Source organism: Rattus norvegicus, chromosome 7 (assembly GCF_021556685.1).
Source record: "Rattus norvegicus strain SHRSP/BbbUtx chromosome 7, alternate assembly SHRSP_T2T, whole genome shotgun sequence".
NCBI lineage: Eukaryota > Metazoa > Chordata > Mammalia > Rodentia > Muridae > Rattus > Rattus norvegicus.
In genome coordinates, this window is record NC_141540.1 from 26,293,423 (window position 1) to 26,310,350 (window position 16,928).

General features: G+C 42.0%; 1 long non-coding RNA gene across 2 annotated transcripts in view; it reads right to left on the reverse strand.

Moving 5' to 3' along the window:
* LOC148004574 (uncharacterized) overlaps positions 1 to 8,246 on the reverse strand; it is a 105,835-nt gene extending 97,589 nt beyond the window's left edge. The window contains exon 1 of one of the 2 annotated variants that reach the window (XR_015625168.1): positions 7,921 to 8,236. This is a non-coding gene — a long non-coding RNA (uncharacterized LOC148004574). Of the gene's footprint in view, positions 1 to 7,920 lie in introns of both variants that reach the window. The other variant, XR_015625169.1, reaches the window with a different exon arrangement.
* Positions 8,247 to 16,928: the final 8,682 nt, after the last annotated feature.

Sequence of the window (16,928 nt, forward strand, 5' to 3'; positions counted from 1 at the left end):
AGTCCAGAATGGGCCTAAGATTGGCCCAATATGAAGACTTACGTAGATCCTTTCTCTTAGTTTAATTTCAACTGCATCCTTTGTAGGGTGCTCCACAAGCTAATAGACCAATAGACATGGGAAACCTTACAAGGTACCAACCTTAGACAAGGAACTACAGCTAGCTAAGGAAAGCTGAGAGTGAGAGAAAATAGTCCTCCTCATGACAAGAACCCTAATTGGTTATCCAATACCAGGTGGTTATCCCTGAAAACATTCATACAAATAACAGAAAACAATTCTGCTACTTGTATTTATATATTTATGTGTTTTATGTATCATATATGCATATATATGAATCATCAATGATATAACATATGATATATATATAGATATGTCTATCTATCTATCTATACATACATATGTACATACATATGACAATCTTGATTAAAGAAAAAGAGGATGTGAATTTGAGATGGACCAAGTGGGCATGTGAGGAGTTAGAAGAAGGAGAGGGGAGGGAGGGGGTGATAAAATTACATTTTAAATTAAAGTTTACATAAAAGTAGCTAGAAGCTAAGTCTTAGTCAGCATCAGAATTGACCCCAGCATTTTCTTTTCCATCCACCAGCTATGACAGATAAAAATGACTAAGAGACTATACATCCCATTTCCTTCTTGTTCCTCTTCATTTCCTACGCAAGCAGTGAGACAGCTCCTTAGGACTATGGTGTATCACTTTACAATTGCCCTGGAAAGGTCTCCTAGTAACTGACACAGAAAACTGCACCTCCACATCACAAGTAACTCTGCATCCACCCAGAAATCAAAGTTTCCCAAACCAGCCTGGTCGTGTTTCTTTTTCCCTCTAGCATGCTCTAACAAGTCAGGTTTGGGCTCACAAACCCTGCTTCTGCCACCACCTGTCGTCTTTCAAAGCCAACTACAAGATTAGAAAGAACAAGACACATGAGAAGCCTAACTACTGATACCTCCTACAAGTTCACAGTCTTCCCTCAATCCACATCCCGCTTTCATAATTTGCTATACTTACACTTCACTATAATCACTGAATCACACTATTTATCATGGAGAAAGTGTGCAGATCCAAACCAGCCAAAGTAGGAAAACACAGGACAGTCTTCCTGAGGAGGTTCCAAATGAGTTTTTCTTCTTCCTGTAAGTGCACGTGAACAACTCCGGGCACTAACGAGTAAAAATCACAGAGCACACACAGGCAAGAGAGTACATCTAAGCTTCTATTTTCAGAGTCTGAACTGGGTCTTTATTACATGCACAAGACTGACTAATTGGTAACATGATGGAAGCTGGTCTCTAGATCAACTGAACCATGTGGCTCATCGTCCCCAGCCTGGTTTACATAGTTGGTTTTCTGGAATGGTCAGACTCCACTTGGAATCACATGAGTAGCCTTTTAAATGTGGTCAGTTTCTACTGAAATACGAGACTCCCATCATGTGTGGCATAGACTACCAAGGTGAGAAAAGAAACTAGCTATCTTTTTGGATGAAGTCAAATTGCATACCGTGTAACCTACACCTCACACTTTAAACACATAACTAACTTAGAATAAGTAACTGAGTCAAAGTTAAGAGCTAAAGTTATGGGCTGGAGAGATGCCTCAGTGGTTGAGAGCACTGACTGCTCTTCCAGCGGTCCTGAGTTCAATTCCCAGGAAACACATGGTGGCTCAGAATCATCTGTAATGGGGCTCTGATGCCCTCTTCTGGTGTGTCTGAAGACAGCTACAGTGTACTCATAAAATAAATAAAGCTTTTTTTACGTTATAAAAAGAGCTAACATTATAAAACTCACACATTAAAACATAGGTGTAAATTTTCATGACATTGTATGTGGCAGTTTTTCTGTCTGTGACTCCAAAACTGCAGTATCAAAAACAAAATAGATAAACAAGACTTGACTGTATTCATGTTTAAAATAAAGTTCACTGTCAGAGCCAAAGGAAACTCCAATTCCCCTGACTCCAAGAGGCAGTCCAAATATCCAGGTATGAGCTCAGCCTGGACTACAGGAGGGTTTCTGGTGGTTAGATAATAGCCAGCATCCCTCAGGAATTGTGAAACTCATTGCTATCTATGAAAGGCAGAGAGACAAATGGCTACCTGTGGTATCTGTCAGCACACCAATGCTCACGCTGGCCTTCAGGCTCCTTCAGTATAACAAGTACCCATCCCATATTTCCCAGTCCATGCGAGCATACTAGCCCTTCCCAGCTCCTCCTCTGCCCTAAACTTTCTATAGGTACTAATTCTCTTTTTAATACTGCTATTCCTCTCTTCCTCTCTCTTCTTCCCCCCCTCACTCCCTTCCCGCCCTCCCTCTCTCCCTCCCTCCATCCCTCCCTCTCTCTGAAAAACAAAAAGAAACACCCAAAAAGATGAAAATCAAAACAAACAAAACCAAGACAAAATGGCCAAAATAAAACAGAAACTATACCAACACTGAGTTTGTTTTGTGTTGGACAACTACTCCTGAACCTGCTCTTAAGTGTGGTTGATATGCCCAGTGACACCTCACTGGAGAAACCTGAATTTCCCCTTACAAGTGGGCATTAATTGCAAATAGCGTCTTGGTTAAGTATAGGGCTGGAGAGATAGTTCAGCTGTGAAAGGCTAGGTTCACAAAGAACTATATATTTTGAGTTTTGATCTCTTTTTAAAAATCAGGCCATTAGTCCCACCATGAGGTCTCAGAGCCCCACCCTCTTTACCTCTTTAACTTTCCCTCAAATGATATCACATCAGGGATTACAACCTTAACCATGTGAATGCTGGAGAAGACAGCACTTGGTCTTCCCACCTTTCAGGGAAGCTTCCTTCTGGGCCAGCCACACCCACCCCAGGGTGCATCCTGGGCTGGCTTCCCAGCACAGTGTCTTGGGCATCAGCTCAAAGAGAAGCCCAGGAAGGACTTGCAGTGGGTCTCACATTGCTGCTGACCTCCAAGCGATGGAGAGGAGGTCAAAGAGAGGGGAAGAGCTGGACCACAAACTCTAAACGTACCGTAGGAGGACCAGAGATGAAAATGGGTATAGTGTGTGAGTCACTGAATGGACAGTTGGACAGACAGGGACAGGCTGCAACCTGCTCTGTGTCTTCAGGGCAGAGTGAGAAGGACACAATAACCTATGTGCTTACAGAGTTGATCACAAGGAGAGGAAAAGAGACACTGCTATTCATGAAGGTAGACCTCTGGGACAGATAGCAGTAATCCACTTAACTTGACCCCAGGTTTCCCAAATTTACCTAAGGACACCTATTAACCCCCTCAGGGAACCTTCTTGTAAAATTTAGTCCAATCTTCCTATTTCATCGGCTTAAATTTCCAATATTTATACCTACAACCCTGCGTGAGTATCTGCATTAGTAACAGCTGGATTCTGGAGCTTTAAGTGTCAAGAACCTCTACACCTCTAATGCCTTTCTTCCCATAAGACATAATTAAGGCTCAAACTTCCTATAGTGAGATTACCAAGCACCACTGTGGATTGACTACTAGCCACACTGTTAAATAAAGTGCTTTAAATATTTTTTTAAAAATATCAATTAAAGAAATGATGATTGACTGCCCCCTGGAGTCCACAAGAAACAAATGGAGCACTATCAAATTCCTTCTATGAAGCCACAATTATGCTTATCCTACAGCACACAAAGACCCAACAAAGAAAGAGAACTTCAGACCAAATTCCATTATTAATATCAACCCAAAAACACTCAATAAAATTCTTGCAAGCTAAATCCAAGAACACATCAAAACGATCATCCATCTTGATCAAGTATGCTTCATCCCAGGGATGAAGGAATAGTGCAATATATGAAAATCCATCAAGGTAACCCACTATATAAACAAACTCAAAAAAACAGCATGATCACTCAATTCACGGCTAAGATGCATTTGACTAAATTCAACACCCCTTCATGAATAAAGTCCTGGAAAGATCAGAAATTCAAAGCCCACACCTAAACATATTAAAAGCAATATAGAGCAAGCCAGTAGCTAACATTAAACTAAATGGAGAGAAATGTGAAGCAATCCCTCTAAAATCAGGGCCTAGACAAGACTGCCCGCTGTCTCCCTACTTATTCAATATAGTTCTCGAAGTCCTTGCCAGAGAAATCAGACAGTGAAATGAGCTCAAAGGGATACAAATTGGAAGGGAAGAAGTAAATTATTAAATTTTAATGTTACTGAGTATGTTAAATCAAAAGCATATTAAAACTCCAAAGTAAACAAAACACCTGTTCAAAATCCCAAACAGAAAAGTATCGAATTCTCAAATCAGTCTTTTATCTTTGCCCTTCTGTTATCAAATTAATATAAATCTTAACACTCCCACATTAATGTCCCACTGACTTTAGAAATACATGAATTCTGTTCCTATTCCTTAACACTACCATGTTTAATGCATGTTCTCAAATAGCTGTTTCCTGAATAACACCATATAAGCCCCACTGCCATCTCGAAATTTTCAGTGGTTAATAGAAACAAGACCATCTTTTATTTTCAGATATTCTACGCATACAACTCATTTTTTCCTGATTTTGATCCAAACTCTCTTCAATCAACATACAGTAGATTCTTAATTGGTTAACATGAATTTTTCTAAGTACAACTTATTGGGAATGTGTGTATGGAAGAGGCAATACAACAGAGCACAACAGAAATGGACTTAGTCAAAACACCTACATTTATGCCTCTTACTAAGTTAATTCATAAGCAGCATGCTTACCAGAGTGTATCTCTGACAGATTGCTCTGATAATGACTAACATTGGTTAATCTCATTTTATAAAGTATAAAGTAGCATGCTGTATTTGAATTTGTTTCAATGAAGTTAGAAAAGTCTCCCCCCCTACATTTTCCTATCTTAGCTGCCTTTATTCACTGAATTGAATTGTAGTAAACTATTATGTCACATCCACTCAAAATCGATTCATGAAACTTAATATTAAGGAAAAGCTAGAATACATAACTTGTTTATATGTGTGTATACATGTTAAGAAGCTAAAAATGTCAGTTAGTTTTTAAAAGATTAACTTAATAAAAACTTTAGAAATGAAAAATCGTCAAATCATGTTTTGCATTTATCTACTTAAAGCCATATTTGCTATTTTGTTTCCTACATGAGAACTACCTTATTCCTTTGAACAGTAAATCCCCTTTGTGTTATTTCATGCTAATGAAATGGCAGGGAGTAAGATTATTAAATTTTTTCCTTCTTTCACTATCTTACAATTTCAGTTTTATTTTAAATGGAACTATTATATATGCTATGCATCTTCTGGACTATTTAGAACCTGACTTGATTTGATTTCCTAATAGACAATCTATCCATCTCTACTCAATTTTTTATTCAAAAATAAACTCAAAACAAAAAAAACATTAGTTCTCTAATTTTTATAGGATTCCATTTCTCAATATCCCATTCTTGTATGGATGAATTTACAATATATTTACACTTGATGGTTCTTTTTACTGGTGTCTGTACCATAATACATGGATATATTTCAACTTAGAAGTGTAATATTTCACCAGTTAACCAGAGTATAAGTTATAATGCACCGATTCTCAGTACTGCATCGGTACTATTAAATGTCTAGAACATTTCTGGATGTCACCAGTGAAGTAAACTTCTGGCATGTGGTAGGCAGCCAGGGATATTTCCATAACAATGGATTCCCATAACAAAGTATTACTGGGACCAAAACCTCTACAGGGATATGATGAAAAATCCTGTAATGGGTACCTCTAGAACTAAAGATCAAAATAATTGTTTGGGAGAACTTGCTTTTCATTGTTCATAATAGTGGTTTGCTTGCTTACAAAAATTAGAAAAAAAATCTCAAATGTCTTCTAAATGTATTCTGTGTACAAAAGTAAAATGAATGTTTGAGAAAAGTTTACTGAGAATGAAAATAAAGCAGTAAATATTATAGGATGCTCGATTTGGGCTTAAACTACCTGTTTCACCAGAGTAAATATAAAATCGGTTTCATCCTAATAGTGTAAACTGTATTAAAGAAAGCGCACCATATCCTGGTCCTTATCCTTGAGTAGGTGGCACTCAAAACCAAGAAAGCAAAGAACTCCATTTTAATAAGACCTAATGCCTACAGTATGCTCAATATTGTTGTATTTAAAACACCCACTACTGATAAATGCTTTAGTTACTTCTTTTAAAATATGATCAAAACCACTCTACAACCAAATACTTGTAAGTCAAATTTTGATGTTCAAGAAAGTGTTAAGTTTTAAACTTAAGAGATAGGGCCTTATTATGTAACTCTGGCTGGCCTGAAGCTTGCTATGAAGACCAGACTGGCTTCAAACTCATGCCTCTATTTCTTGAGTACAACAGATTTTAAAGGACGTCTTATGTTGCCAAAGTTGACTTGAATTTCTAAAGGGCTCAAGTGATCCTCTTGCCTTGGCCTCTGGTCCCCACTCACCCCAATAGTTGAGATTTTCCACACATCTACATGCCCACTACTGACACTGGTGGAAAAGTATAATCTTACCCACCAATAGACTGTAATAGCATACTGAAAACAAATTGTAATAAATTTAAGGCAGATTAATTATATCTCCAGATGTGCCATGACTTAACGGGAAATATTAGAATACCAGCAATGAACTTGGAGGCTAGCACACACAAACTTTGCTATTATGTACAGTAACATATTCCATTATATTTGAATATCCACATAACAAATAGTGCTAGAAGCTGAGAATACTGTTATTAAAGATTTTAGGATAACGTTTTTGAAATGCAATTAAATCACTGTACTAGGCAAATTTCCATGTATGTCACAAATACTAGCTAATATAAAGTCTGAAGTCCTCACATTTCAAACACTAATGTAGTGAGTAACTGTCCGGTATTGTGCGATCTTAATTACTGTAATAGATAATTCACAATTGTGATTCACAATTATTGCAAATGTTTACAAGAGTCCAACTTAATTTTCACATCTGTCCTAAACTGTATGAATTTCTTCCTTTACCTTTAAAGTGCAAAAAATTATAAACAAGATGCAATATACAAGGGATTTGTGACTAAATGGCCATCAACGTTTACAGTACTGATTCTGAGGCAGAGTCTTACTGTAGCCTAAGTTATCCTGGAAGCTCTAAAGCTAGCATCCTGTAGTGGGGTACAGCACGTGTCCTGTCTAGCTATCCCCTCCTTCACCCTTTCCTCAACCCAGCTAGGCCTCTGGCTCTCCCCCAGCCCATGCACACCAGAAGTTAAACACACAGCTGAGGCAAAGCTGCCTCCACCACTCAGGCACCACTGTCCACAGAGCCTGACCAATGGCAGCCTGTGAAGGCCCGCCTCCAGCCTCCCAATAACCATACTTGCTAAGTCACCCTAGACACAGCAGCTAATCCAAAAGTCCACAGGCTCTGAGGCTGCCAGCTTAGGCGCCACCTGGCAAAGGAGCCCGCACTGACTCCTACCCGGAAGCTGCTCCAGACAAGGGCCTGTGCGGCAGGGTGGGGCGTGGGCGGCCGCGGGCCTGACCCAAGGCCTACTCCTCCAGGCACCTCCGCCCAAAGGCAGGAAAGGGCTGTCACAGGATGCCCAGGTCCTGCACATGGCCCACCCTGGACCAGCCCGAGGTCCCCAGGGCTCCCATTGGCCACCGGCCGACCGCCATCTTCCCGGGGCCCCTCAGTGCTTGTGTAGGCCGCAAAGTCAGCAAGGCCACGACTCCCGCCCTCCAGGCCTAACCCTTGGGGCTGTCCAGTGGGCGAACTGGACAATTCGAAGGAACCCCTTTTGCCCTCTCCCCATTTCTTTGTGCTACACCTAAAAAGCCGAATTTCAACCCCGTGTAAGGAAATCTGCAGCTTAGGGCTGGTCTTCACTGTCACCCGGGACCTCCCCTCGACTCACCATGATGGCGGCTGGAAGTCCGGTTGAAAAATAACTCGAAGGTGGCACCACCAAAGCCATGTGGCTAGCAGCTACTTGGGGCAGCTGCGGAGTGGCAGCCTGGCCGCCAACGGGCAAAAAGCCAAGGTGGCTGTGGAAGGAGAGCCGAGGGCCTCCAAGGCAGCTGAGCAGACTTGGCGGGAGCCTGTGAAACACTGAGGTGTGGGTGGCTCGCCCTAGGGAAAGACTGTGGGTGGCTGGCCTTGTCCTGGGCTTCAGCCAATGGGCAGCAGCCCTCGGCCCTCGCCGGGGGGCCTGGGGACCCACGTCGCCCACCCGAGTATGTGAGGGGTACGCATAGAGCATGCGCGAGGAACAGTGCTCAGTGCAGAGCTAGGCCGGAGCCTCACAGATGTACAGACTTGCGCCACTCCTCTGCCCCCCAGAACCGTGTCTGAAGACCCTTTGAAACAAGTCCTGTGCAGAACCGTGGTCAGAGTTCTGTCAGGAAACCATTTATTCAGGTCATTCCCTCAAAATGGCGCCTGCAATACATAGGGTTATCCTGTCTGAAAAGCTCGGCGACCAAACTGAAAAGTAACAAAATGCCCGTAGAAAGAGAAAATAACAGGCCCGTCTAGAAAGAAGGCCTTGCCTGGCCTTGCCCCTTTACCCCTTTCGCCAGCCACATTTAGCAGATGAGTCCGGTTGCATATTGGAGGACATACTCACAGACTGGCCCTTCAGCCGTCAGGACTTATGTTTTTCCTTCCGTTTTTTTCTCCCTTTCCGATGATAAGTGCCTGAATTATCAGGTACAAGGGACATACAGCAGTGAACATGCAAGGGAATATTTCTCCCCTCGTGGCACTTAAGTTGCAATGCGAGCTTTTCCTTGTAAACTTTACAGAAACCAGCTAGGCTGTGAAAATCTCATATCACAGAACCCCTTAAGCGCCTTATTCCGTCATGACTACCTTTTGTACTGAAGAAAAGTATTACGTGTTTTTCTTTTTCTTTTTCTTTTCTTTCTTTCTTTCTTTTTTTTTTTTTTTTGAACTGGCAAAACGAGAGACTTAAAATTGCCATTAATGATACAGTAATGCTGGATAAAATGATAATAACATAAAAAATAAAAAATATTAGGGATGATGCACCCATTTAAAACGGGGGGGGGGATTCCAAGGTCCGGAAAATGAAAATAAATTGGAAACTGCAGTGGTGAAGATCCGATTCTCCGCTGGCCTTTGATTGGTGACTACATTGTGGTGTGAATGGTCTAACAACAGGCCTGGACTGTCCTAATTTTAGTACAGAGAAAAAAAAAACCACCACACCTATCTGGAGTGGTTGGTTAAAGAGCATGGACAGACGGTTCTAACCTCTAGCTCTAGGCATAGTTGTGTGGGCTGGAGGGAAACTTTGAAATAGTGCAGACAGATGTGGAACTGAGCACCCTGCAGCATACCAGTACTCTGGAAAGGCAGCACCCTAAGGAAATGCATGGACTTGAGGAACGGAGAGCACGGTAGAAATTAGAGCAAAACACCACATCATTTAAGTCCAAATAGAATCTGACGCTCTACACCTGCATTTCCGGAGTTTGGCATTTATATTTATGACATGTTTATTACCAGAATCTCGAAATGAAGAAATAGGCCTTCCCAGCTCACTATCCCCTTCCCTGCAAAAGATTCTTAGGCATGGTATTTTTAAATGCTTGAAAAAGGGAGCAAAAGACAGTCTGGAGAGATGGTAAGGGATCCTCACAGAAAAGGACTTTTCAAAGAGAACCCTACTGGAAGTGGGGCTTAGAGGTACAATCTCCTAACCCCAGCTGCTTGGGAGGAGAGGCTGTGAGGCAAAGAAAACAAAAAGTTCAAGGGTGCCCTGACGATTTAGCGACACTGTTTATACATAAATGGAAAGGGAACTACAGAGGATGCTACACAGGAGAGAGTTCTTACCTAGCATAATAGAAGGATGTCCTGGCTTTAATTCCCTTAAGCACTTTCCCCCTCTCCCCCTCTCCCCCTCTCCCCCTTTCCCCCTCTCCCGCTCTCTTCCCTCTCCTGCTCTCTTCCCTCTCCTCCCTCTCCTCCCTCTCCCTCCCTCACCCCCCCGTGTGTGTGTGTGTTTGTGTGTGTGTGTGTGTGTGTGTGTCTGTGTCTGTGTCTGTGTCTGTGTCTGTGTCTGTGTCTGTGTCTGTGTCTGTGTCTGTGTCTGTGTCTGTGTCTGTGTGTGCATGTGTGTGGGCACTCCTGTGTGCATGTCTCTCTTTCTCTGTGTCTCTGTCTCTGTCTCTGTCTCTGTCTCTGTCTCTTTCTGTGTGTGAATGTGTGTGTTTGTCACTGTTCCCCCTCTCTCACAATACCCCTCCTGAAAGATTACAAAGCCTTTACCAGGAATAGGAATGGCATGTTTGGATTGCATGGACTTTTGTCTTTTTCTGTCTCTGCCTTTGGTCTTTTAAGACAGACTTTCTCTGGGAGGCCAGGAGTTCTCTCTGTAGACCAGGCTGGCCTTACAGAGACCCACTTGCCTCTGCCTCCTGGGGAATGATCACTTCTGGTTCTTTTATTGCTTTCACATACACTTTAAATAGAAAACCTGATAAATATCTTCCCTCTTAAAGAATTCAAAGGCCTCTCAGGGTGTTTTTACTTGTAAAGCTCTTCTCCCAGTTTAAACTGGCCAGTTTTCAGGTTCCTTCTGTTAGCCTCCTATAAGTCAGCCATGGTGGTTTTTAGACCAACCCGCACAAAGAAACAACTCTCCACATTACCTCCTGCTCTACCCTGCTCTCCTAGCTCCCTCCCAATTTAATCCCCCTATTCCATTTTGCCTTTTATCTCTCCATCACAATCTATCCTATTCCCCTTTTCTTGCATGATCCCATGCTCTGCCCTGGTTTCTTACTGGCTACTTATGGATGGTTATCTGGATTGTAGCAAACATCAAAAAACTTCTTAAAGCATATAAAAGCTAATGCCTATATAAGAGAAAATATGTGATTTTTTTGAGGTCTGGGGTGCTTCACATGAGATAATTTTTAGCTCCATCCATTTACCTACAAACTTCATTTTTCTTAGTAGGTGATTAATAGTCCATTGTGCTTCATCTTTTGAGAATTCTCTGCTTAATTCTAGACCTCCCTTTTCAGCTGAGTTCCGTTTCTTGGTATTTAGGTCGTTCCATTTTTTTTTTTTACATATTCTAGCTATTGACCCCTTCCCATGTTGTAGGCTGCTGGTTTGCCTAAATGATGCTGCCCTTTCCCGTGAGAAGGTTCTCACCTTGATGAGGTCTCATTTACTACCTCTTGGCCTCCATGCCTGTGATATCAGTGTCCTGTTCAGAATGGCCTTTCGAGTGCCAAAGAATCAAGCCTGTTCCACCCACTAAAAATAATTAGAGCTAAACCCGAAGCCTTCTTGACACCACTGTCCCACAAAACAAGCCCAAAGTGTTGCTGTATTCCTCCTAGTCCTTTAAGGTCTGTGGGCCATTGGGGCTTCTTCTTTGTGTGCTACTCTCCTGAAATCATATGGGTAAGAGTCCACAGACTTCTTTGCACTGAAAACCAGGCATGCAGTGCTGCTGTGTTGTGCAATATTTCTCTGCAGGTCAAGGAAGTGAGTGTATATGGAGACAACAGAACGGTTTACAAACATCATACACTACTTGGTGTTTGCATCAAGGGTCAAGCCACGAAGCGTAGTAGATGGTGCAGCAGGCAAGTCTTGGCACACTGGCAGCAGGGGATGTGGTGGGAGGGGTCCAGGCACAGTACCCCCAGCATGGGCCATTGAGTGTAGTCAGCTACCTGGTCAACTAATGTGCTGTCCCATGCAGGCTGACTCATTTGCAAGGCACCTGTCCTGGGCTTCCAGATCCTGCTCCGACTTGTCCTCTGGCTGGTCCTGGGTGTTCTTCCAATTGGAAATCTCTGGTTCATAACACTACCACAAGTGTAAGATCTCCTTGAAAAGTTTGTTTTAAGTTTTAAAGTTTTCATGTATAATTTAGTGTAAAATGATTTTACATCAATACTTACTGTATTATTTCCTCCCCTAGAAAATTAGTTATCACTGCATTAATTATTTCCTTCTTTGAAAAAGGAATTATGTTAGCCTCATGCCTCTGATTCTTGCTAGTATATTATCTTGAACTCAAGAAGAACTGAGCCAGGGCCTGGAAATTTCTGTTTGAACCTGAGGAGAGAAGATGAGTTGGAAACCTGTAAGTCACATGTCTTTGTTGAGCTCCATTTCCAGAGATGAGGCTCTCTTCAATTTACCTTTGAAAACCCTGAGTTCTAAGACTCCAGTTAGGATGAGTTTTCGTTGAGGGAAGGGTTGCACTGAATTTTATTATTGTTGATTTTTAAATGTGTGTGTGTGTGTGTGTGTGTGTGTGTGTGTGTGTGTGTGTGTGTGTTGAGCACACATGCCCACATTTCTGTGCATATGCTTGTGCTGGAGCACATAATTTAGAGGTTAGAAGAATGTTAAAGAAGCCATTCTTACCATCTGCCATGCAGAGTCCGGGGATGGAACTCAGGCTGTCAGGCATGATGACAAGTGCCTTTACTTCCTGAGCCATCTCACTAGCCTCACCAGTGTGATGTGCTAAGAAAACGTGGCCTTTTGTGTTGTTGCCTGTCTAGGAATCTGCCAAGTATTTGGACCCACTTTTTCCAGGGCAGAGAATAGCTCTTCTCCACCTCAAACCCTGACAGGAACACTCAGACTCAGTTTCCAAATAGTGTGAAATAATGCTGTCTTACAGAAAGAATTCACCGATTTAGAGTGGAAAACTCTCACAGAAGAAGGGGGAGAGTGGTGGGGGTTTTATGGATGGGAAATCAGGAAAGAGGATGACATTTGAAATGTAACAAAAGCCCTTGTTGGGCAGGGGACAGAGGCTGCAGCTTTCCCAGGCCCCACTGCCCGGCTGCCTCCCTTTGCTCATGGCAGGCGGTGTCTGCCTGGGACTTGCCCTAGGGCTGTTGCTGGTACTGGTGCTGGTGATGCCTGCCAAGCACATGGTGTGCAAAGAGCGCTTGGTTCAGTCAGATTAGGAGCTGAGGGAGTGGCAGTCTGAAAACAACCAGAGCTTCCAGTATGATCAAGAGGTCTTCCTGGGCAAGGACTCCAAGACCTTCGATCAGCTAAGCCCAGACTAGAGCAAGGAGAGGCTGGGGAAAACTATTGATCCAATTGACAGTGAGGAGATGGCCTTGTTACTACTGAGGAGCTGAAAGTTTGAATCAATCAGGTAGAGAAAAGACACATCTACGATAATGTGGATAAAGTCTGGAACGATTATGATAGTGACATAGATGAAAAGATCTCCTGGGAAGAAAAAAGCAGGCCACCTATGGCTACTGCCTGGGAAACCATGCTGAATTCCAAGATAGCTCTGATCATCACACGTTTAAAAAGATTCTGCCACAAGATGAGAGGAGATTTAATGCTTCAGACTTTCATTGCAACCTGAGAGCTCCTCAGGAGGAGTTCACTGCCTTTCTGCACCCAGAGTAGTTCGAACGTATGAAGGAGATTGTACTTCTGGAAACCCTGGAGGATATCAGCAAGAACAGAGATGGTTTGTGAACTAGGATGAGTACATCATGGACATGATTTTCCCGTGAGGACAATGGCCCTGAGCCAGACTGGGTTTTGTCAGAACAGGGGCAGTTCAATGATTTCCATGATCTGAACAAGGATGGGAAGTTGGACAAGAACGAGACTCACCATTGGCTCCTCCCTCACGATGATGACCATGCACAGGCTGAGGCCCAGCATCTGGTGTATGAGCCAGACAAAAACAAGGATGAGACACTTAAAAAGGAGGAGATTCTAGACAACTGGATCATGTTTGTGGGAAGCCAAGTCACAAATTATGGGAAAGTCTTACCAAGAATCTTAGTGATCTTTGAAAGACACTCATCCTCATGTGGCCAACGGTCACAGGCTTTATGCAGATGTTCTGGGTGATTGCTATAGTTGTCAAGTGTATAGCAGTTGTGTCCCTAAACCGTGAGATTATACGTCAGATTGGGGTAAAAATTATTTTTCACTCCATATTTACTGGAAAATAACCATCACTATCTATTCCAGTAGGATTTGGCTTAAAACACATTGAACTCTTGGCAAAATGCAGTATTCTGGGGGATATGTTGCTAGAGCATGATCTCCTCAACTCCTTCCCTACTTACTTAATTAATGGGCAAGAAATCCTGAAGGGGTTCTGTAAGTCAAGGTGGGTGGCAGGGACACTGTGCAGAATAATCACTATGTATTTCAACTATTAAATTTTGCGACTTCTTAGTTGCCACTGTTAAATGGTGGCAAAGGTAAAGGCTTGAAGGAGGCAATGTTATATTGTCCTATGTCAGCCAACTTGGAGCAGGCATGGTTTTTCAAATTCTTTATATTGGGAGTTGCTATTGTAAATGGTATATATACTTTTGTGAGTTTTCCTGTTTGGACCTGCTAATGTGCACAATAAACCCACATCTTTGTGGTTTTGTTTTGCTTTGTTTTTAATACTAAGAAGCAGAGTTCCCTGCAGCTAAATCCCATGGGAGAGAGAGCTGGACCCTGAGAAGTGTGGAGACTCCTGAGAAATCAGTGATGACAACATTCCAACATTCCCTCTGCCCAAGAGAGAATCGCCTAGTGCCAACTGTGCCCCCTGGGTGCAAGGACCAAGGAGAAATCAGAGGCAGAATTCTTGTGATTCCTGCCCCCGCCTAGAGATGTAAGAGAGTCACTAGGATTGCCCACACACAGGAGATCAGAGCACCTGTTCTCAGAAAAGGCTGAAAGAAAACAGGAAAACAGTTCGTTGGGAGTGCAGACACAGAGGCCTACAGGAGGGTGAAGCCACTCTCAGAAACAACAATTCAAGCAAACACCAGAGATAACCCAACAGCTAGAGGCAAGCACAGGAACCTAAGCAACAGAAACCAAGACTACTTGCCATCATCAGAGCCTAGTTCTCCCACCAAATAAAATACTGAATAGCCAAACACACTGGAAAAACAAGACTTGATTTAAAAATCACACTTTATGCTATAGATCGAGGACTTTAAGAAGGACATGAATAGCTCCCTTAAAGAAATGCAGGACAACACAAGTAAACAAGTAGAAGCCCTTACAGATGAAACACAAAAACGCCTGAAAGAATTACAGGAAAACACAACCAAACAGGTGAAGGAATTGACCAAAACCATCCAGAAACAATAAAGAAAACACAAAGGGAGACAACCCTGGATACAGTAAATCCAAGGAAGAGACAAGGAGCCATAGATACAAAAATCACCATAGAAAACATCGACACAACCATCAAAGATAATGTAAAAACGCAAAAGCTCCTAGCCTAAAACATCCAGGAAGTCCAGGAAACAGTGAGAAGATCAAACCTAAGGATAATAGGTAGAAAAGAGAGTGAAGAATCCCAACGTAAAGGGCCAGTAAATATATTCAAGAGAATTATAGAAGAAAACTTCCCTAACCTAAAGAAAGAGATGCCCACAATGGTATAAGAAGCATACAGAACTCGAAATAGATTGGACTAGAAGAGAAATTCCTCCAGTCACATAATAGTTAAAACACCAAATACACAAAAGAAGAAATGATATTAAAAACAGTAAGGCGAAAAGGGCAAGTGACATATAAATGCAGAACTATCAGAATTACACCAGACTTCTTACCAGAGACTATGAAAGTCAGAAGATCCCGGACAGATGTCATACAGACCCTGACAGAATAAAAATGCGAGCCTAGCCTACTATACCCAGCAAAACTCTCAATTAACATAGAGGGAGAAAGCAAGATATTCCATGACAAAACCAAATTTACACAATATCTTTCTACAAGTCCAGACCTATGAAGGATAATAGATGGAAAACTCCAACACAAGGAGAGAAACTATGCCATAGAGAAAGGAAGAATATAAACTCCTTGCAATGAAACCAAAAGAGAGACACACAACCATAATTCCACCTCTAACAATGAAAACAACAGGAAGCGACAATCACTATTCCTTAATATCTCTGAACATCAACGGACTCAATTCCCCAATAAAAAGACATAGACATACAGACTGGATATATAAAAAGGACCCAGCATTCTGCTGCATACAGGAAACACACTTCAGAGACAAAGACAGACGCTACCTCAGTGTAAATGGCTGGAAACAACTTTCCAAGCAAATGGCCTGAAGAAACAAGCTGGGGTTGCCATTCTAAGATCAAATAAAATTTACTTCCAATCAAAAGTCATTAAAAAGGTAACACCTCATATTCATCAAAGGAAAAATCCACCAAGATGAACTCTCAATCCTAAATATCTATGCTCCAAATACAAGGGCACCTACATTCATAAAAGAAACCTTACTAAAGCTCAAAGCACACATTTCACCTCACACAATAATGGTAGGAGATTTCAACACCCAACTCTCATCAATGGACAGATTGTGAAAATAGATATTAAACAGAGACATAGAGAAAGTAACAGAAGTTATGAACCAATGGATTTAACAGATATTTATAGAATATTCCACCCTAAAAGCAAAAGGATATACATTTTTCTCAGCACCGCATGATACCTTCTCCAAAATTGACCACATAATTGGTCATAAAACAGGCCTCAAAAAATATAAGAAGGTAGAAATAGTCCCATGCATCCTATCAGACCACCACCGACTAAGGCTGGTCTTCAATAACGACAAGAACGACAGAAATCCGACATATACATGGAAGTTGAACAACCCTCTACTCGATGACAACTTGGTCAAGGAAGGAATAAAGAAAGAAATTAAATGAAAATGAAGATACAACATACCCAAACTTATGGGGCACAAAGAAAGCAGTGCTAAGACGAAAACTCATAGCTCTGAGTGCCTGCAAAGAGAAATGGGAGAGAGCATATGTCAGCAGCTTGAGAGCACATCTATAGATTCTAGAACAAAAAGAAATAAATGAACCCAAGAGGAGTAGAAGGCAGGAAATAATAAAA